We start from the raw sequence: 21,449 nt of genomic DNA, 5'->3' as shown, positions 1-21,449 counted from the left end.
TAAAAGGTCTTCCCTTTACACTGAGGCTGTGCCCTTGGGTCCTAATCTCTCCTAGCAAAAGAAACATCTTAGCAATATCCCCACTTTTTTCCAGGTCATTCAGTATTCCACATGTTTCAATTAGATCCCTCCTTATCCTTCTAAAGTCTATCAAGTATCGACCCAGAGTCCTCAAGTGTTTCTCATATGTTAAACTTTCCTGGCATCATACTCGCGAACCTTCTCTGAACACACTCCAGGGCTAGTACATCCTTCCTGAGATGTGGGGCACAAATATGGCCTGATCAGAGCGTTACAGAGTCCCATAAGTACATCCCTGCTTTTATGTTCAAGCCCTTTCAAAATCAGTGGCACCATTGCATTCGCCTTCCTAACTACTGACTCAACCTGCAAGTTTATCTTGAGAGAATCCTGGACTAGAACTCCCAAGTGTCTTCGCACTTTAGATTTCTGAATTTTCTCCCCATTTAGAAAATACTCCATGTTTCAATTCTTCTTACCAAGGTGCATGACCTCACACTTTCCCACGTTGTACTCCATCTACCACTTTGTCCACTCTTCTAGCCTGTCCAAATCCTTCTGCAGCCTCTCCACCTCTTAAGTACTACCTGTCTATATGCCTATCTTTCTATCTCCTGCAAATGTAGCCAGAATGCCCTCATCTAGATCTTTAATGTATAAAGTGAAAAGTTGTGGTCCCAATGCTTGTTGAACACCACTTGTCACTGGTTACCATGCTGAGAAAGACCCTTTTATCCCCACTCTCTGCTTTCTGCCAGACAGCCAATCTTCTAACCATGCTAGCCCCTTGCATCTAACTCTATGGGCCCTTTATCTTACTCAGCAGCCTCCTGTGCAGCACCTTATCAAAGGCATGGGGATATCTTTTAAGGTGAGCAGAGAGAGAAATTTCAAAAGATGAAGGGAAAATATTTTACACAGGGAGTGGGCTGTTTATGGGACAATCGTCCTGAAGTGGTGGATGTTGGGTACATTTACAACATTTTAAAAGACATTTGGATAAGTGCAACATAGATTGGTTGGACTGAAGGGTCTGTTTCTGTGCTGTTTGAATGCACATTGAGGTTGTAAAGGACGTTGGTGAAGTCTCTTTTGCATGACTATACAATTCTGGTCGCTGTGTTATAGGAAGGATATTATTAAACTGAAGAAGGTTCAGAAGAGATTTACGTACCAGGATGTTGCTGGGTATGGACGGTTTGAGAGGCTGGATAGACTGGGGCTATTTCATTCCACATGGGAGGGGACCTTCAGTAGGCTGTCCTCAGAGGGATAGGATGTTAGATTAGATTTAGAATGGTGGGGTGGCACGGTGGCTCAGTGGTTAGTCTTGCAGCCTCATAGCACCAGGGATCCAGGTTCGATTTCAGCCTCGGGCGACTGTCTGTGTGGAGTTTGCATATTCCCCCCCATGTCTGCGTGGGTTTCCTCCCACAATCACAAAGATGTGCAGGTCAGGTGGATCGGCCATGCTAAATTGTCCATAGTGTTATCTGCATCAGTCGGAGGGAGTGGGTGGGTTACTGTTCGGAGGGTTGGTGTGGACTTGTTGGGCCAAATGGCCTGTTTCCACTCTGTAGGGAATCTGATCTAATTTAATCAATAACAAAAGAGTGGCAATAGTTCCCATTGCACAAACTCTCCATAATACCCTTCCAAGTAACTGTCTGGCTCTTGAAATAGCTGAGGTGACTTGTTACATAGGGATGTTAAATCACTGGCCCGCATTGCCACCTTCTCCTCCTCCTGCCCCCTCCCAGGGCAGGTAGCCCAAGACAATCTTTATCTTGCATCCAACATGACTAAAACTAAGCCCAGGTCACTCACCGCTTGTGGGATTTCACTGTGCATACGCAGGCTGTTATGTTCTGTACATTTACAACAGCGAGCTGAGAGATCCTACAGGCTGTCTCCTGAAGGTGGTTATTAAATGCCCCTATCTTCGCTATTCTGAACCAGAAACACACTCCTATTGGAAAAGAAAGAGAGAGCAGAAAACCTGCAAAACCAAATTAGCAATGCCACGCAAAATGTGTCAGGTCCATAGATGGAAGTGATTGTTTCTGTGTGCAGGCCCCCCAAGGATTAAGAAGGCAGGGCAACTTATTGCAGAGGGAATGCAGTATGGAAGTGAGGATTTTTACTAGTTCTGCATGTATGCTGTGAGGAGATATCACTCTGTGTGATAGAGTCTAGAATGAGGGACACAGTTTGAAAGTGAGAGGGTGTGCAGAGTTGGAGAGAGTTTCCTTCTCTTGTGAGTCTGTGGAATTCTCCGACCATTGAATATCTTTAAAGGTAGAGTTAGACAGATTCCTGATGAGGAAGTCAAGGCTTAGAGCGGCACAGTGGCTCAGTGGTCAGCACTGCTGCCTCACAGCGCCAGGGACTTGGGTTCGATTCACATCTCTGTGTGAAGTTTGCACATTCTCCCCATGTCTGTGTGGATTTCCTCTGGGTGCTCCAGTTTCCTCCCACAGTCACAAAGATATGCAGGTCAGGTGAACTGGCCCTGCTAAATTGCCCATTGTGTTGGGTGCATTAGTCAGGGATAAATGGAGGGGAATGGGTCTGGGTGGGTTAATCTGCGGAGTATAATCCTATTCATGTACTTATCCAAATGGATTTCAAATATTCTTATTGTACCTGCATCTCCCACTTCTTTGGGCAGCTCATTCTATACATGCACCACTGTCTGGGTGAAAATGTTACCTCTCAGATCCCTTTATAATCTTACTCCTCTCATCCTAAACCTATACCCTCTGGTTTTGGACTCCCCCCCCAACCCAGGGAAAAGACCTTTGCTATTCACCTTATGTAAGCCCTCATGATTTTATAAACCTCTACAGTCACCTCTCGACTTCCCACGCTCCAGTGAAAAATATCCCAGTCTCAACTCAAACCCCCCCACTCCCAGTAACATCCTGGTAGATCTTTCCTGCACCCTTTCCAATCGAATAGTATCCTTCCTATTTCAGGAGACCAGAATTACACACTGAAATATTTTCCACGGAGGCCAGTATCCTTTTATTTATATGTGGAGAGTACTTGACAGTGATCCAGCTGTCCATGGGCGGCATGGTGGCACAGTGGTTAGCACTGCTGCCTCACAGCGCCAGAGACCCGGGTTCAATTCCCGCCTCGGGCGACTGACTGTGTGGAGTTTGCACGTTCTCCCCGTGTCTGCGTGGGTTTCCTCCGGGTGCTCCGGTTTCCTCCCACAGGTGAATTGGCCATTCTAAATTGCTCGTAGTGTTAGGTAAGGGGTAAATGTAGGGGTATGGGTGGGTTGCGCTTCGGCGGGTCGGTGTGGACTTGTTGGGCCGAAGGGCCTGTTTCCACACTAAGTAATCTAATATAATCTCTCTCAGAGTGAACAGAACCTCTGACACGCCTGTCTATATCTGTCAGCCGGGGCTCCCTGACTGGACCAGGCTAATAGCCCCAATCAGGGAACTCACATTCTATAAGGTCCAGCCAGCTGACATTGTTACAATTGCTACACTTACACAGTATTCCAAAAGGGGACTCACCAATGTCCTGTACAGCCACAATATGACACTCCACTGCCTGTAATCAATGCAATAAAGTCAAGTGTGTAAACACCTTCTTCACCACCCTGTCTACCCACTCCCTCAGCACTGTCCCTCTGACAGCGCCCACTCCCTCAGCACTGTCCCTCTGACAGCGCCCACTCCCTCAGCACTGACTCTCAGATAGAGCACCCTCCCTCAGCGTTGATGCTCAGACAGCGCCCACTCCCTCAGCACTGACCCTCCGACAGCGCCCGCTTCCACAGCACTGACCCTCTGACAGTGCCCACTCCCTCAGCACTGAGCCTCTGACAGCGCCCACTCCCTCAGCACTGACCCTCAGACAGAGCCCCCACCCTTAGCTCTGACCCTCTGACAGTGTCCGCTCCCTCAGCACTGAATCTCTGATGGTGCTGACCCTCCGATAGTGCTTGTTCCTTTAGCGCTGACTCTCACAGTGCCCAATCCCGAAGCGCTTACCCTCAGACAGTGTCTGCTCCCTCAGCACTGACCCTCTGACAGTGTCTGCTCCCTCAGCACTGACCCTCTGACAGTGTCCACTCCCTCAGCACTGACCCTCTGACAGTGTCCACCACCTCAGCATTGATCCTCCGACAGTGCCCATCCCCTCAGCACTGACCCTGAGACAATGCCCGCTCCCTCAGTGCTGATTCTCTGACAGTGCCGGATTCCCTCAGACAGTGCCCACTCCCTTAGCGCTGACCCTCTGCCAGTGCCCACTCCTTAACATGTAACACTGTGGGTGGTGGGGAGGGTTGTGCAAAGGAACATGAGGATAAAAACACAGGCTGATGCCTCCTTCCTCCAGCCCAGACCCTGCTGTCCTTCTGCGCCAGCTTTATGGGAGTTTAAAATTCCCAACTCTTGTCCAGCCGAGCCGTCTGCCCGTTCCTCTTGGAACAGGTCCAATTCCATCAGAACCTCACTTGCAAAACTAATGAAGTGATTCAGCCACAGCTAGAGAGAGAGAGAGAGAGAGACAGAGGTGTACTGAGGTTTAGCAAATCTATTTGACTGGAACGTGAGAAACTGCAATAATAGCAAGAATTAGCTGGAACCTTTTCATTTTGTCTCCTTGCTAATGAAACAAAACAATGAAATAAGAAAGGGGACCTTTATAAAAGTAAAATGGGAAAGAATATATCGTTAAAGCACCAACCTCTGATAGATTGAATGATATGAAGAGACTCACCTAATCAGGAATATTTACACTCTACGAGCCAATTCTAAAATTCCCGATGAGATTCCTGCTTCTTATTTTTATTTCAGAAAAGGAACGTGCATTACCCACCCGGTTTGTGTTGTAAGGGTCGCCGTCAGTTCCTTATCTCCGTAAACAGTGCCTTGGTTTTCCCCTCGCTACTGTGGTAGCTGTCGCTGTGATTTCTTCCCTGTTCTGTGGGTGTTGAAGTCAACAGGAAAAATAGCCTCTACTTTCCACAGACAGTCACACACACACACACACACATGCAAAGGCAATAATCTTAGCTCCACCTCACTCTCTTGGTATTGGTTGTATCGAATTAGCAGATCCCCTGTCTGTCTGGGAGAGGGAGGTTTCAGCAAGAGTGGGAGGTGGGGGGAGGGGGTGGAATTGCAAGAGACCTGACAACCGTAAGACGTAGGCCATTCGGCCCATTGAGTCCGCCATTCGATCATGGCTGACTTATTTCTCAACCCCACACTCCCTGCTTCCTCCCCGTAACCCTTCATCCCCCATCCAGTTCTGCTGGCTGCAGCTTTGGCTCAGTAGTTAGTACCACCGCCTCACGGTGCCAGGGACCTGGGTTCGATTCCACTCTCAGGTGACTGTCTGTGTGGAGTTTGCACGTTTTCGCCCCGTGTCTGCATGGGTTTCCTCCGGGTGCTCAAGCTTCTTCCCATAGTCCAAAGGTGTGCAGGTTAGACTGGAATTGTCCATAGATGCCAAGGCTGTGCAGCTCAGCGTGGATTAGCCATACTAAATTGTCTCATATTATCTAGGGGTGTGCAGATTAGGGAGGATTGACCATGGAAAATTGTCCCATAGTGTCCAGGGATGTGCGGGTTAGGATGGATTGGCCATGGGAAATTGTCCCATAGTGTCCAGGGATGTACGGGTTAGCGTGGATTGGCCATGCTAAGTTGTCCCGTAGCGTCCAGGGATGTGCAGGTTAGCGTGGATTGGCCATGCTAAATTCTCCAATGGTGTCCACAGATGTGTGGATTTGGGTAGATTGGCCATGCTAAATTGTCTCATAGTGTCCGAGAATGTGTGGGTAAGGGTGGATTCGCTGTTCTAAATTGCTCTGTAGGGACAATTTAGCATGGACAATCCAGGCTAAACTACACATCCCTGGACACTATGGGACAATTTAGCATGGACAATCCACCCTAATCCACACATCTGTGGACACCATGGGAGAATTTAGTATGGCAAATCTACTTGAACCTGCATATCCCTGGACACTATGGGACAATTTAGCATAGCCAATGCACTCTAATATAGGGAAATAGATGGTGACATCTTGAAAAATGTCCAGATTACAGAGGAGGAAGTGCTGGATGTCTTGAAACGGTTAAAGGTGGATGAATCCCCAGGACCTGATCAGATGTACCTGAGAACTCTGTGGGAAGCTAGAGAAGTGATTGCTGGGCCTCTTGCTGAGATATTTGTATCATCGATAGTCACAGGTGAGGTGCCGGAAGACTGGAGGTTGGCAAACGTGGTGCCACTGTTTAAGAAGGGCGGTAAAGACAAGCCAGGGACCTATAGACCAGTGAGCCTGACCTCGGTGGTGGGCAAGTTGTTCGAGGGAATCCTGAGGGACAGGATGTCATGTTATTTGGAAAGGCAAGGACTGATTAGGGATAGTCAACATGCCATTGTGTGTGGGAAATCATGTCTCACAATCTTGATTGAGTGTTTTGAAGAAGTAACAAAGAAGATTGATGAGTGCAGAGCATGAGATGTGATCTATATGGACTTCAGTAAGGCATTCGACAAGGTTCCCCATGGGAGACTGGTTAGCAAGGTTAGACCTCATGGAATACAGAGAGAACTAGCCATTGGGTTACAGAACTGGCTCAAAGGTAGAAGACAAAGGGTGGTGGTGGAGGGTTGTTTTTCAGACTGGAGGCCTGTGACCAGTGGAGTGCCACAAGGATTGGTGCTGGGTCCTCTACTTTTTGTCATTTATATAAATGATTTGAATGTGAGCATAAGAATACAGTTAGTAAGTTTGCAGATGACACCAAAATTGGAGATGTAGTGGACAGCAAATAGGGTTACCTCAGATTACAATAGGATCTAGACCAACGGACCAACGGGCTGAGAAGTGGCGGATGGAGTTTAATTCAGATAAATGCGAGGTGCTGCATTTTGGGAAAGCAAATCTTAGCAGGACTTATACACTTAATGGTAAGGTCCTAGGGAGTGTTGCTGAACAAAGAGACCTTGGAGTACAGGTTCATAGCTCATTGAAATTGGAGTCTTGGACAGGATAGGGAAGGCGGCATTTGGTATATTCTCTTTTATTGGTCAGAGTATTGAGTACAGGAGTTGGGAGGTCATGTTATGGCTGTACAGGACATTGGTTAGGCCACTGTTGGAATATTGCATGCAATTCTGGTCTCCTTTCTATCGGAAAGATGTTGTGAGACTTGAAAGGGTTCAGAAAAGATTTACAAGGATGTTGCCGGGGTTGGAGGATTTGAGCTACAGGGAGAGGCTAAACAGGCTGGCGCTGTTTTCCCTGGAGCGTCGGAGGCTGATGGGTGACCTTAGAAAGGTTTACAAAATTATGAGGGGCATGGATAGGATAAATAGACAAAGTCTTTTCCCTGGCGTCAGGGAGTCCATAACTAGAGGGCATAGGTTTAGGGTGAGAGGGGAAAGATATAAAAGAGACCTAAGGGACAACTTTTTCACGCAGAGGGTGGTACGTGTATGGAATGAGCTGCCAGAGGAAGTGGTGAAGGCTGGTACAATTGCAACATTTAAAAGGCATTTGGATGGGTATATGAATAGAAAGGGTTTGGAGGGATATGGGCCGGGTGCTGGCAGGTGGGACAAGATTAGGTTGGAATATCTGGTTGGCATGGACAGGTTGGACAGAACGGTCTGTTTCCATGCTGTACATCTCTATGACTGTGTGACTCTATCCCTGGACACTACGGGATAATTTAGCATGGCTAATCTACCCTAACCTGCACATCCCTGGACACGATGGGACAATTTAGCATGGTCAATCCACCCCAACCTGCACATCCCTGGGTACTATGGGACAATTTAACATGGCCAATCCACTCAAACCTGCACATTCCTGGGCACTATGGGACAATTTAGCATGGCTAATCCACCCTAACCTGCACATTCCTGGGCACAATGGGACAATTTAGCATGGCCAATCCACCCTAACCTGCACATCCTTGGGCACTATGGGACAATTTAGCATGGCCAATCCACCCTAACCTGCACATCCCTGGGCACCATGGGACAATTTAGCATGGCTAATCCACCCTAACCTGCACATTCCTGGGCACTATGGGACAATTTAGCATGGCCAATCCACCCTAACCTGCACATCCCTGGGCACTATGGGACAATTTAGCATGGCCAATTCACCCTAACCTGCACATCCCTGGGCACTATGGGGCAATTTCCCATGACCAATCCACCCTAACCTGCACATCCCTGGGCACTATGGGACAAATTAACATGGCTTATCCACACTAACCTGCACATCCCTGGGCACTATGGGGCAACTTCCCCTGGCCAATCCACCCTAATCTGCACATCCCTGGATACTATGGGACAATTTAGCAAGGCCAATCCACCCTAACCTGTACATCCCTGGGCACCATGGGACAATTTAGCATGGCTAATCCACCCTAACCTGCACATTCCTGGGCACGATGGGACAATTTAGCATGGCCAATCCACCCTAACCTGCACATCCCTGGGCATTATGGGACAATTTAGCATGGCCAATCCACCCTAACCTGCACATCCCTGGGCACTATGGGACAATTTAGCATGGCCAATCCACCCTAACCTGCACATCCCTGGGCACTATGGGGCAATTTCCCATGACCAATCCACCCTAACCTGCACATCCCTGGGCACTATGAGTCAAATTAACATGGCCTATCCATCCTAACCTGCACATCCCTGGGCACTATGGGACAATTTAACATGGCCTATCTACCCTAACCTGCACATCCCTGGGCACTACAGGACAATTTAGCATGGCTAATCCACACTAACCTGCACATCCCTGGGCACTATGGGGCAATTTCCCCCGGCCAATCCACCCTAATCTGCACATCCCTGGACACTATGGGACAATTTAGCATGGCCAATCCACCCTAACCTGCACATCCCTGGGCACCATGGGGCAATTTAACATGGCCAATCCACCCTAACCTGCATTCCTTTGGACTGTGGGAGGAGACCCGCACAGACGCAGGAAAGAGTGTGGAAGTTCCAAGAAGACAACCACCCCGGTCCCTGCTGCGGTGAGGCAGCCGAGCTAACCACTGAGCCACCATGCCTTATCATTGATCTGTAAGTGGCCCTGTTCTCTCCCTCTTTACACTTTCATCATTAAGATACCCATCAAAGCTCATAAGTTCACCTTTACCATGTTTTTGTCCCCTCGCTTTACCTGCCTAAATTCCTGTGGAGACTGCTCACTAATTCGCTTCCCGTCTGTTTCTGGAAAATCTTCAGACTTGGTTATAAAATAAATTAATTTTTGTCAAACAGATCATTAATACTTATGGTACGTGGTGTGGCCCCAGTGCCAAGGTCTGTAGCACTAGGTGCCATACTATTATACAGACGAGAAGATGGAGGCTCAGGACTAAACATTGAGGGGTAGGTGATTTTTCGAAAGGTAATAGATAGTAGGGTAGCATTGTCAAAAAGCCTGAACCCTGGCTGGATCCTCAATGAAATATTCAAAGACAGTGTTCTGAATGCAACCTTATGAATCCTTCCCAATCAATATTAAAATAAGCATCACCTATGAGTAATGTGCTGCCTTATTTTTAACATGCCCTCATTATCCCCTGAATTCTTCTTTGTCTCTCGAGGTAACTACTGTTAGGGAACTAAATGCTACTCCCACAAGCATTGTCTTCCTACTTTATTACTGTTTGAATTATAGGGAGAGGATGAATAGGCTGGGGCTATACTCCCTGGGGCTGAAGGTATGACCTTATGGATGTTTATAAAAACATCAGGGGGGCATGGACAGGGTCTTTTCTCCTGGGGTGGGTGGAGTTCAAAACTAAACGGCGTAGGATTAGGGTGAGATTTAAAAAGAATCAAAGCGACAAGGTTTTCACACAGAGTGCGGTGTGGAAGGAGTTGCCAGAGGAAGTGGTGGGGGCTGGTACGATTACAACATTTAAAAGGCACCTGGATGGGTATATGAGTTGGAAGAGTTTAGAGGGATATGGACCAAATGCTGGCACATGGGACTAGATTAATTTGGGATATCTGGTCAGCATAGATGGGTTTGGATTTGTTTCCATGCTGTACATCTCTATGACTCTGAATGGATTCTGTATATTACGACTATTTAGTGCTATCATGCTTATTCCCTCTTGCAGTGAAATGGCAATATTTTAATAATATTTAGCTCCAAGTTTGCACATAAATGCAGCTCTTAAAAATACACACCTCCGAGTTAATTAAGCTCTTAGTATACATGCAGACTATAATTGCAAGTATTCATTTATTACAAGAAATTATGACAAGTTTGGCTTGCGCAAGTTACTCATCATCATCTGAGGTCTCTCAGGGATGAGGATGACTCTCTTCCACTCTCAGGGTGAGTCTGTAGGGGGCTGTACAAACTGATGGGGCTACCATAGGCTCTGTTACACTTGGGGCAGAAGGTGGTCATGGGAAGGGGTGAGTAATATTGGCAATATTTGCCCTGTTGGTGCGGCATGCGCTGCTTTAGCTGTTGTCGTTTTCTTTTTCCCGACGGCAAGTCTTGAGGTGCTCGACATTTTCCCAGATGCTCCTCCTCCACTTCGGACGGTCTTGGGCCAGTGATTCCCAGTGGGGGAACGCCGCACTTCCCCCCCCCACAGTGAGGACATGAGGTGTACCCCTGAAGCGCTTCCTCTGTCCGCCTGCCTTTTCAGAACTGGGAATGGAGCACCCTGCTTGGGGAGTTTTGTGTGGGTCATGGGGAACGACGCGCCCAGCCCATCGAAGCCCACCAAGGGGGAGTCAGTGTCTCGAAGCTGGGGATGTTGGCCTGGTCGAGGGGCACTGGTGTTGGTGTGCACACAGGATCTTGCACACACAGGGACTGCCCCAGCACCATGAGGTCCCTGCTGTAAATAGCCCATGCCTCAGAGTCATATAGGAGGGTGGGACCCACCACATCTCTGTAAACCATGAGCCTGGTGTTGGATCTGATGGACAGGTAGTTCTGCTATAACCCGCGTTTATTGTGTGATTTGTCTGTCATGTGATTAGTGAATTAGAGTCATAGAGATGTACAGCATGGAAACAGACCCTTCGGTCCAACCCATCCATGCCGACCAGATATCCCAACCCAATCTAGTCCCGCCTGCCAGCACCCGGCCCATATCCCTCCAAACCCTTCCTATTCATATACCCATCCAGATGCCTTTTAAATGTTGCAATTGCACCAGCCTCCACCACTTCCTCTGGCAACTCATTCCATACACATACCACCCTCTGTGTGAAAAAGTTGCCCGATAGGTCTCTTTCCTCTCTCATCGTAAACCTATGCCCTCTAGTTCTGCACTCCCCCACCCCAGAGAAAAGATTTTGCCTATTTACCCTATCCATGCCCCTCATAATTTTGTAAACCGCTCTAAGGTCACCCCTCAGCCTCCGACACTTCAGGGAAAACAGCCCCAGCCTGTTCAGCCTCTCCCTATAGCTCAAATCCTCCAACCCCGGCAACATCCTTGTAAATCTTTTCTGAACCCTTTCAAGTCTCGCAACATCTTTCTGATAGGAAGGAGACCAGAAATGCACGCAATATTCCAACAGTGGCCTAACTAATGTCCTGTACAGCCGCAACATGACCTCCCAACTCCTGTACTCAATACTCTGACCAATAAAAGAAAGCATACCAAACGCCACCTTCACTATCCTATCTACGACTCCAATTTCAATGAGCTATGAACCTGCACTCCAAGGTCTCTTTGTTCAGCAACACTCCCTAGGACCTTACCATTAAGTGTATAACTCCTGCTAAGATTTGCTTTCCCAAAATGCAGCACCTCCCATTTATCTGAATTAAACTCCATCTGCCACTCCTCAACCTATTGGCCCATCTGGTCCAGATCCTGTTGTAATCTGAGGTAACCCTCTTCGCTGTCCACTACACCTCCAATTTTGGTGTCATCTGCAAACTTACTAACTGTACCTCTTATGCTCACATCCAAATCGTCAACCTTTTTTTTTCAAAATGGAGTGAATTCCTTTTGTTGTTGCACATTTCTTGTCCCTGGAGCTAGGTATCATGGAGGACTTGACTCAGCGTTGGCATCATGGGATTAGTTGGCTCATGCACTTTCTCACAAAAGGTATTGTGGAGTTGGGAAAGCATCGTGAAAATGTCTCTACAGCCTGAGGGCAAGACTCAGGGAGCAATCTGTTATTCTAAAACCTTAAAGAGTTGAGGTAGGAGTTAAATTTCACTGGGATTGACTAACAGTAAAAGGGCAGTGTTGAGGAGCAGATGAAACTTGGCTTGGTCATTTGTATTAAGAGCCTTTTACTCTATTATTGTTCAAAAAAGTATGCTCAGGTGTTAAAGAGTATCTGCAGACTCATGAGACAACTGTTTCAGTTACTGATCACTGCAAAAAGGTACCAGCACAGGAGCTTGGACGTGGTCAGTCAGCTGTTCAGAGACAGGAAACTCTGCCCATAGTGGGTGAGGGAGAGAAAGGTGTTACTTTTGGCGCATGTATGGAGATGTCCAGAGGGAGCGAGTAGGCTATGCAGAAGAGATTCAGGGTTAGTCAGGGTCAGGTGTTAGCGAGGATGAGAGTGGGCAGGGAAGATGTTGCAGGAAATGGTGGGAACCGTAGCAGAGATAGGGTGAGTGTGAGATATCGGTGAAGAGATGGTGGCACTTTCATTGGCAGAATGAAGGTCATTGATCCAGCAAGCAACAATTTTATTTCAGAAAGTCAACATGGTTTTGTCAAGGGCAGGTCGTGTCTCACAAACCTCATTGAGTTTTTTTGAGAAGGTGACCAAGCTTGTAGATGAGGGTAGGGCAGTTGACGTGGTGTACATGGACTTCAGTAAAGCCTTTGATAAGGTTCCACATGGTAGGCTGTTGGAGAAAATGCAGAGGCATGGAATGGAGGGTGATTTAGCAGTTTGGATTAGAAACTGGCTTTCTGAAAGAAGGCAGCGAGTGGTGGTTGATGGAAAATATTCAGCCTGGAGTCCGGTTATTAGTGGTGTGCCACAAGGATCTGTTTTGGGACCACTGCTGTTTGTCATTTTTATAAATGATGTGGACGCAGGCATAGGTGGATGGATTAGTAAATTTGCAGATGACACTAAAGTCGGTGAAATAGTGGACAGTGTGGAAGAATGTTACAGGTTGCAGGGGGACTTGGATAAACTGTAGAATTGGGCTGAGAGGTGGCAAATGGAGTTCAATGCAGCTAAATGTGAGGTGATTCACTTTGGGAAGAATAACAGGAAGGCAGAGTATTGGGTCAATGGAAAGATTCTTGGTAGTGTGGGTGTGCAGAGGGATCTTGGAGTCCATGTACACAGATCCCTGAAAGTTGTCACCCAGGTGGATAGTGCTGTTAAGAAGGCATACGGTGTGTTAGGTTTCATTGGTAGAGCTGCAATATCATGCTGCAACTATACAAAACGCTGGTGTGGCCACACTTGCAATATTGTGTACCGTTCTGGTCGCTATATTTCGGGAAGGATGTGGAAGCATTGGAAAAGGTGCAGAAGAGATTTACCAGGATGTTACCTGGTCTCAGCCACATGAGGGAGATTTAAACAATCCTTAGATAAGCACATGGATGATTTTGGGATAGTGTCGGGGGAACGAGCTGAGAATAGTTCACAGGTCGGCGCAACATCGAGGGCCGAAGGGCCTGTTCTGCCCCGTATTGTTCTATGTTCAATGTTCTATCTTCTTCCTACGTTCCGTGCATTCCTTCAGCTGGTTGAGACTGCACTGGCCTGGAGTGTAACCCCGGTCCATGGTTCCAGTAGAAAGGTGTCCTCTGTTGACCGGGGAGAATAGGACATCCTGCGTCTGCGTCACCTCAACCCCATCAGCAGCATCTCCATGTCCCTGCCCACAAACAGAGACACCGATTTTCCATTGTCTACCACATTCGGGGCTAATGTGCATTCTTAATATTTGCACTAACAATGTTCTGCATATAAATGAAGTGATTTATTAAGTTGGAGATGTGTAGTCTACATATTTGCAATAGAATTATTTAGCAAGTAAATGAAGTGATTTATTAATTTATATAGTCAGTCTTAAAAATTTACAGTAGCCATGACATGGAGATGCCGGTATTGGACTGGGATGGACAAAATTAAAAATCACACAACACCAGGTTATAGTCCAACAGGGCATGGAATACAAGCTTACACTCCTTATTCTCCATGACCACCTGATGAAGGAGCAGCGTTCCAAAAGTTAGTGCTTCCAAATAAACCTATTGGACTGTAACCTGGTATTGTGTGATTTTTAACTATTTACAGTCGTTATGTTTTCAATGTGAATGAACTGATTTGTTGATTTGCGTATTCATTCTTAATATTTACAGAAGTTTATTTTCTATGTAAATGAAGTGATTTATTGATTTGCAGGTGTGCATTCTTCATATTTCTAATAGTAATGTTTCACAAGTAAATGAAGTGGTTTGATAATTTGGATATTCTTAATATTTACAGTAGTTAACTTTTCCATATAAATGAAGCAATTTAATAATTTGAAGATGTGTTTCTTAATATTCACAGTAATGATATTTTGCATGTGAATGAACTGATTTATTAATTTTTAAATGTGCATTCTTAATTGTTGCACCTAAATAGTGATTTATTAATTAGAATATTCATTCTTAATATTTACAGTAGTTACAGTTTCCATGTAATGAAGTGATTTAATAATTTGGAGCTGTGCATTTTTAATATTTGTAGTAGTTATATTTTCAATATAGATTAAGTGATTTATTAGTCTGGATGTGAGCAATCTTAATATTCGCAACAGTAATATTTTGCATGGAAATAAATATTCTGGAGGTGGTGAATTCTTGATATTTTCAAAATTAGTATTTTGCATAAACATGAAGTGATTTATTAATTTGGATATTCTTTCTTAATATTTACAGTAGTTATAATTTCAGTGCAAATGACATGATTTATCAATTTGGGGGTGTGCTCATAATATTTGCAATCGTAATATTTAGCACATAAATGAAGTGATTTATTAATTTGGATATTCATTCTTAATATTTACAGAAGTTATATTTTCCATGTTAATGACGTAATTTATTAATTTGGAGGTGTGTATTTTTCATGTTTGCAATAGTAATATTTTGCAAATAAATGAACTGATTTAATAATTTGGATATTCATTCTTAATATTTACAGAAGTTATATTTTCCATGTTAATGACGTAATTGATTAATTTGGAGGTGTGTATTTTTCATGTTTGCAATAGTAATATTTTGCAAATAAATGGACTGATTTATTAATTTGGATATTCATTCTTAATATTTACAGAAGTTATATTTTCCATGTTAATGACGTAATTGATTAATTTGGAGGTGTGTATTTTTCATGTTTGCAATAGTAATATTTTGCAAATAAATGGACTGATTTATTAATTTGGATATTCATTCTTAATATTTACAGAAGTTATATTTTCCATGTTAATGACGTAATTTATTAATTTGGAGGTGTGTATTTTTCATGTTTGCAATAGTAATATTTTGCAAATAAATGGACTGATTTATTAATTTGGATATTCATTCTTAATATTTACAGAAGTTATATTTTCCATGTTAATGACGTAATTGATTAATTTGGAGGTGTGTATTTTTCATGTTTGCAATAGTAATATTTTGCAAATAAATGAACAGATTTAATAATTTGGATATTCATTCTTAATATTTACAGAAGTTAATTTTTCCATATAATAATTTGGAGGTGTGCTTCATATTTACCATAATGATATCTTGCATGATGCTGAAGTAGTTTATTAATTTGTATACTCATTTTCAATATTTACAGTCATTACATTTTCTATATAAAAGAGGTGGTTTATTAATTTTGGAGATGTACATCCTTAATATTTACAATAATATTTTACATGTAAATGAAGTGATTTATTAATTTGGAAGGGCATTTTTAATATTTACAATAATGATAGTTTGCATTTAAATAAAGTCCATTTATCACTTTTTAAATGCACATTCTTAATATTTGCAAAAGTAATATGTTTCATAGAAATGAAGTGACTTATTAATTTGGTGTGTGCATTCTTATATTTGCATTGGTAATACTTTCCATTAGATGAAGCGTTTAATTGGTTCGGAGATGCACATTCCTTATATTTTCAACAATAATATTTTGCCTATAAATGAAGTGATTTATTAATTTGGAGGTATACATTCTTAATATTTGGAATAGTGATATTTTGCAAGGAAATGAAGTGATTTATTAATTGTTAAATCTGCATTTTTAATATTTGTTGTAGTAACATGTCATATAAATGAAGTGATTTAATACTTTGGAGGTGTGGACTCTTAATATTTGCTTTGGGAATATTTTGTATGTTAATGAAGTGATTTATTGATTTGGAGTGTATTATTTATGTTTTCAACAATAATATTTTGCATATACAATAGTATTTGCAATAGTAAAATGCTACATGCAAATGAGTTATATTAGTTTGGAGACGTGGATTCTTAATATTTACAACAGTAACATGTTACGTGCAAATGAAGTGATATATTAATTTGGAGATGTGCATTCTTAATATTTGCAAGCTTAATGTTTTGCATATAAATAGTGATTTATTAATTTGGAGGGGCATTCTGAATATTTACAATAATGATAATTTGCATGTAAATAAAGTAACTTATTAATTTTTAAATGTACATTCCCAATATTTGCAATAGTAATATGTTGCATATAAATAGTCATTTGTTGATTTGGAGGTGTTTAATATTAAACATTTTACTGATAGCTCAAAGCAAGCGAGTAGTGTTGCAGTCCTGGCGCAGAGATGATGTCACAATCGAAGGCTTGGATACAGAAAATGGATACATTGAAATGGATACACATGGTAAACACCACGTGACGCTGTTTAAGCTCTATCAGAGGCCCTGCCACCCCTAGGTAACAAGGCGATGGTGGTATAGTGGTGAGCATAGCTGCCTTCCAAGCAGTTGACCCGGGTTCGATTCCCGGCCATCGCATGGTTTTATTTTTTGCTTCCCTCCGTGTTTATTTTTTTCTCTTTCATCAATGGCACCTTAAACCTTTTGCAATCGCCTCCGACAGCTGCAATCACTTAATCGCGAACGGGTTGCGATTTTAAAATGTCGCCTTTATGTTTGCGAGGTGTGATTTTGTTGAGGAGCGTGGCCGGACGGACAGGGGCCAGTTCCAGAGTCTGAACAGGAGGAGGCGCACTGCCTGGTGTCTCAGCTTCCGGGTTGGTGTGTGTTCGTTCGTTAAGCAATTCGCTGTCCTTTTTTTTCGTTAACCTAGACCTGGTCAGAGCTTTGCAATCGTGGATTTGCAAACGTCTCCGCATATTTTAAGGATTGCTGGAGCTGATTTTGAAATAATTACTGCATTATCCAGTCATTCATTTCTGCTAACGTCTTGCCCAAGTTTGCAGTGTTTGGTCCTGAGAAAATGATTTGCATTCATTTTGATTTCTTCTGAGAAATCGAGTGGAAGGCAAATAGAGGGTTTTACCCAGCATGAGGCAGCTGGACGCAGTAGAAAGGGCAGAAAGTATTCTCAGAGGATTGAGATTTAAACTGATTCTCAGTGTACCCACTTCCTCAGCAAGTTCATTCCACATGTGAACCACCCCTCCTGTCTTTTTAAGATTTGGAGATGCCGGTGTTGGACTGGGGTGTACAAAGTTAAAAATCACGCAACACCAGGTTATAGTCCAACAGGTTTAATTCAAAGCACACTGATGAAGGAGCGTCGCTCCGAAAGCTAGTGTGATTCCAATTAAAGCTGTTGGACTATAACCTGGTGTTGTGTGATTTTTAACTATGTCTTTGTAACATCTCTCTCCTCTCGCCTTAAAAATATGACACCCCCCCAGTCTTGAAATCCCCCACCTAAGGGAAAAGACACCTACCGTTAATTCTATTTATACCCCTCATGATTTAATAAACTTCTGTAATATTGTCTCTCTACCTCCAACTCTCCAGTGAAAGAAGTTACAGCCTTTCTTTATAACTCAAACCTTCCATTCCCAGCAACATCCTGGTAAATCTCTTCCGAACCCTCTCCAGCTTGATAATATCCTTCCTATAACAGGGTGACTAGAATAGACAATAGACAATAGGTGCAGGAGTACTACTCTTTGGAGGCCAGGACGCTAAATGTCTTCAAGGCAGGGATTGATAAATTCTTGTTGTCTCGAGGAATTAAGGGCTACGGGGAGAACGCTGGTAAGTGGAGTTGAAATGCCCATCAGCCATGATTGAATGGCGGAGTGGACTCGATGGGCTGAATGGCCTTACTTCCACTTCTATGTCTTATGGTCTTAGGAGTAGGCCATTCTGCCCTTCGAGCCTGCACTACCATCCAATATGATCATGGCTGATCATCCTTAATCAGTATCCTGTTCCTGCCTTATCTCCATACCCCTTGATTCCACTATCCTTGAGAGCTCTATCCAACTCTTTCTTAAATGAATCCAGAGACTGGGCCTCCACTGCCCTCTGGGGCAGCGCATTCCATACAGCCACCACTCTCTGGGTGAAGAAGTTTCTCCTCAATGGTCCATCCCGTATTTTTAAGCTGAGTCCTCTGGTTCGGAATTCACCCATCAGCGGAAACATGTTTCCTGCCTCCAGAGTGTCCAATCCTTTAATAATCTTATGTCTCAATCAGATTCCCCTCTCAGTCTTCTAAACTCAAGGGTATACAAGTCCAGTCAGTCCAGTCTTTCAGCGTAAGGTAGTCCCGCCATTCCAGGAATTGACCTCGTGAACCTACGCTGCACTCCCTCAATAGCCAGAATGTCTTTCCTCAAATTTGGAGACCAGAACTACACACAGTACTCCAGGTGTGGTCTCACCAGCGCCCTGTACAGCTGCAGAAGAACCTCTTTGCTTCTATACTCAATCCCTCTTATTATGAAGGCCAGCATGCTATTAGCCTTCTTCACTACCTGCTGTACCTGCATGCTTACTTTCATTGACTGGTGTACAAGAACACTCAGATCTCTTTGTACTGCCCCTTTACCTAAATTGATTCCATTTAGGTAGTAATCTGCCTTCCTGTTCTTGCCACCAAAGTGGATAACCATACATTTATCCACATTAAACTGCATCTGCCATGCACCTGACCACTCACCTAACCTGCCCAGGTCACCCTATAATCTCCTAACATCCTCCTCACATTTCACCCTGCCACCCAGCTTTGTATCAGCAAATTTGCTAATGTTATTACTAATACCATTTTCTATATCATTAACATATATTGTAAAAAGCTGCGGTCCCAGCACTGATCCCTGCGGTACCCAACTGGTCACTGCCTGCCATTCCGAAATGGAGCCGTTTATCACTACTCTTTGTTTCCCGTCAGCCAACCAATTTTCAATCTAAGTTAGTACTTTGCCCCCAATACCATGTGCCCTAAGTTTACTCACTAACCTCCTATGTGGGACTTTATCAAAAGCTTTCTGAAAGTCCAGGTACACTACATCTACTGGATCTCCCTCGTCCATCTTCAGAGTTACATCCTGAAAAAATTCCAGAAAATTAGTCAATCATGATTTCCCCTTCATAAATCCATGCTGACTCTGACCTATCCTGTTACTACTATCCAGATGTGTCATAATTTCATCCTTTATAATAGACTCCAGTATCTTTCCCAACACTGAGGTCAGATTAACTGGTCTATAATTTCCTGCTTTCTCTCTCCCACCTTTCTTAAAAAGTGGTACAACATTAGCCACCCTCCAATCCACAGGAACTGATCCCGAATCTATCGAACTCTGGAAAATAATCACCAACACATCCACGATTTCCCGAGCCACCTCCTTCAGTACCCTGGGATGTAGACCATCAGGCCCCGGGGACTTATCAACCTTCAGACCTAACAGTCTCTCCAACACCAAATCCTGGCAAATGTAAATTCCCTTCAGTTCAGGTCCTTCAGCCACTGTTACCTCCGGGAGATTGCTTGTGTCTTCCCCAGTGAACACAGGTCTGAAGTACCAATTCAATTCTTCTGCCATTTCTTTGTTCTCCGTAATATATTCCCCTGTTTCTGTCTTCAAGGGCCCAATTTTAATCTTGTTATTTAGGTAATGTTATTTAGATTCCCTACAGTGTGGAAACAGGCCCTTTGGCCCAACCAGCCCTCCGAAGAGTAACCCACCCAGACCCATTTCCCTCTGACTAATGCACCTAACACTATGGGCAATTTAGCACGGCCAATTCATCCTGACCTGCACATCTTTGGACTGTGGGAGGAAACCGGAGCACCCGGAGGAAACCCACACAGACACGGGGAGAATGTGCAAACTCCACACAGTCAGTCGCCCGAGGCTGGAATATGGGGATTAATGTAATGATATTGTGGTAAGTAAATTAATGAGCATTAAGCAATGGTATGCTATGATATAGTGGAATATAGATGAATGAGGATTAAATATAGTCTACATATTATAGTTATGGAAAGGTGGTTATAGCTGATGTGGGGAGGTGGGTCTATTAAGGTATATGGGCCATGGCATTAATATGACAGAGACATTGGTTAAGGTAGAAAGGACACTCGGCCATTCTGCCCCTCTGTGCTGTTCCACCATTCAATGAGACTGCCTGATCTATGTTCTGGATCAGTGGTGCTGGAAGAGCACAGCAGTTCAGGCAGCATCCAACAAGCAGCGAAATCGACGTTTCGGGCAAAAGCCCTTCATCAGGAATAAAAGCAGAGAGACTGAAGCGTGGAGAGATAAGCTAGAGGGAGGGTGGGGGTGGGGAGAAGAACTTCAGGGCAGAGGCAGAGAGACTGATCTGTGGCCTAACTCCATATACTTGCCTTAGGCCCATATCCCTCAATACCCTAGCTTAACAAAACAGACTGATCTCAGATTTAAAACTAACAACTGATCTACAGCTTGAGGTTTATGGAGAGATTATTGAGTACAGTATTGGGATGTGATGTTACGGCTGTCCACTACATTGGTAATGCCACATTCAGAATTCTGCGTATATCTCTGGCCACCTTGCTGCAGGAAGGATGTTATTAAACTGGAAAGGGTACAGAAAAGATTTACAAGAATGTTACTGAGACTGGAAGGTTTGAGTTGTAAAGGAGAGGCTGGATAGGCTGGGGCTGTTTTCCCTGGAGCGTCGGAGGCTGAGGGGTGACCATGTCGAGGTTTATAAAATCATGAGGGGCATGGATAGGGTAAATAGCCAAAGTCTCTTCCCTGGGATTGAGGGAGTCCAGAACTAGAGGAGCATAGATTTAAGGTGAGAGGGGAACGAGTTAAACAGGACCTAAGGGGCAACAGAGAGGTGGTACGTGTATGGAATGAGCTGCCAGAGGAAGTGGTGGAGGCTGGTACAATTTGCAACATTGAAAAGGCATCTGGAAGATACATGAATAGGAAG

At 44.2% G+C, this 21,449-nt stretch overlaps 1 non-coding gene across 1 annotated transcript; it reads left to right on the top strand.

The window, feature by feature from the left end:
- Positions 1-16,973: 16,973 nt before the first annotated feature.
- On the top strand, positions 16,974-17,045 carry trnag-ucc (transfer RNA glycine (anticodon UCC)). Its single transcript has one exon. It is a non-coding gene; the product is annotated as a tRNA-Gly (tRNA).
- The last annotated feature ends 4,404 nt before the right edge of the window (positions 17,046-21,449 follow it).

This window comes from Hemiscyllium ocellatum, chromosome 50 (assembly GCF_020745735.1).
Source record: "Hemiscyllium ocellatum isolate sHemOce1 chromosome 50, sHemOce1.pat.X.cur, whole genome shotgun sequence".
Classification (NCBI taxonomy): Eukaryota; Metazoa; Chordata; class Chondrichthyes; order Orectolobiformes; family Hemiscylliidae; genus Hemiscyllium; species Hemiscyllium ocellatum.
The sequence above is the reverse complement of the archived record's forward strand: the minus strand, read 5'-3'. Positions and strand labels throughout refer to the sequence as shown.